General features: G+C 48.7%; 1 pseudogene; it reads left to right on the top strand.

The window, feature by feature from the left end:
- The first annotated feature begins 228 nt into the window (after positions 1–228).
- Positions 229–1,675, top strand: LOC116491346 (annotated as a pseudogene).
- Positions 1,676–2,156: the final 481 nt, after the last annotated feature.

Below are 2,156 nucleotides of genomic sequence, written 5' to 3'. Positions count from 1 at the left end.
TTTGCTGATATGGGGATCTTCTTACTTTCAGGTTAAAACTTCTCACCCATGAGAAGAGGCCATTTTTGTGCCACTATAAAAAAAGATGCCAGAGGCTCAGAGGCTTTCCTTTGCTTGGAAACAAGTTACTTGTACAAAAGGGCTATGAAGTATTGTAACATAATTAGTGGTAGTGGACACAGGGAGCTCCCAGTAAAAATGAACAAGTATGAACTTGTATGAACAAAAATGAACGCTGCTGTGGGTGTGCTGTTGACGCTGGGCCAGGCCACACCATCCAGCCATGAAATGAGCGTCCTGCCAGCCTTGCGCCACTGCAGAGTGGTGGCACTGTGCCTGCACTGCTGGTTTGTGGAGGCACAGAGCAACCCCCAGAGCAACCCCCTGGTACTATAGCTGAACAGCGGCCCTGGCTGCAGCCCCATGGAGGGCTTCCTGAAAAAGCATGGCCCGCCCCTTCCTGGTCCAGCCTGATGTGGTCGGCCTGAAGTACAATGGCTGCACCTGGAACAAGATTGCCAGCACGCTCAACTTGGAGTCCCCCACTGGCCTTGGCTTCTTGTACTCCAAGGACAAGAAGTATGCCACGGATGACACAGAGGTTGCTCACAACAACTACTTGTTGCTGAAGGAGTCCTTCAGCTCTTCCCTGAATACTCCAAGAATGACTTCTTCCTCACAGGGGAGAGCTATGGGGGAGTTTATATCCCCACACTGGCAAAGTGGGTGATGCAGCACGCCAGACTCAACCTGAATCACTGTGGGAAACAGCCTCTCCTCCTAGGAGATCAACAACAACTCACTAATTTACTTTGCCTATTACCACGGCCTGCTGGGGGCCCAGCTGTGGAAGGACTTATAGACCTTCTCCCAGGGGAAGTGGAACTTCCATGACAACCCCAACCTTAATGGCACACTCAAGATGGAGGAGATGATTCAGATTGTAGAGGAATCTGGCTTCAACATCTACAATCTCTACGCCCCATGTGCTGGCAGTGTCCCTGGAAGCATGAGGTGTGAGGGTGACTATCTCATCACACACAACATGGGAAACTCCTTCATCCATATGCCAATGGGGTTCTTTTGGACACAGAACCTATTCTGGATGCCTGTAGCCTGGAAGAAGGTCTGGATGGACCTGCCGTGCACCAACTCCACAGTCCCTACCATGTATTTGAATTCCCTGGAGGTGAGGAAGGGTTTTCACATGTTCCCTGATGCCCTGGAGTGGCAGGAGTGCAGCTTCAAGGTGAACTGCAGCTACAAGTGCCTGTACATGCAGATGAATGACCAGTACCTGAAGCTGCTCGGAGCCATGAAATACTGGATCCTGGTGTGCAATGGGGATGTCGACATGGTCTGCAACTTCCTTGGGGATGAGTGGTTTGTGGACTCCCTGTGCCAGAAGGTGCAGGTGTCTTGCTGGCCCTGGCTCTACACCGAAGGAGGCGAGAACCAGACTGGGGGCTTTGTGAAAGAATTCATCAACATTACCTTTCTCACCATCAAGGGAGCCAGCCACATGGTGCCCACCGACCAGCTCCTCGCTGCCTTCACCATGTTCAACCATTTCATTAAGAATGAATACTGGATAGAAATGATGAAAAATGCTCTCTGTACAAAAACTGTTTATTCCTTCAGTACTTCCTTTCCTGCACAGCCATTTCCAGACTAGTTGCCATTAATTATTAGTTTTAGGAACAGTGGATTAATGAAGATAAATGATCCTGCAGTCTCTGAAATACAAAGCCATTTGTGCAGTCCACTTGGTGGGTCTGCATCCAGTTCAGAGAACCCAGACAGATGTTTCTACCATAAGCACTGTCGCCAGAATTGTCACTAGCCATCAGCCTCATTAGCAAGTTCTCTAAACCCAGGCCAAGGACCAATGTGCCACTGAAAGCAAATATCCCTTAGAGATTTCTGCCAGCATGGTTTACAATGATTTAGCAAGGGGCAGTGTGAGAAGCAGCTGTCTCTACTTTTCAGTGGGTGAAAAAAATTGCATTTCTTCAGCACAATCACTATGGCATTTCTCACTAGTACCAATCAGTGCTTGAGGACATATCAGTGGTTGCACTTTTAGTTGCTCAATAAGTTGCTCCTTTCTGCCGTCTCAATATGGCAGAAAGGAAGTTGGGAAAAAGGATTTCTTT

This window comes from Aythya fuligula, chromosome 7 (assembly GCF_009819795.1).
Source record: "Aythya fuligula isolate bAytFul2 chromosome 7, bAytFul2.pri, whole genome shotgun sequence".
NCBI classification, from domain to species: domain Eukaryota; kingdom Metazoa; phylum Chordata; class Aves; order Anseriformes; family Anatidae; genus Aythya; species Aythya fuligula.
This window is presented reverse-complemented; position numbering and strand designations above follow the sequence as displayed.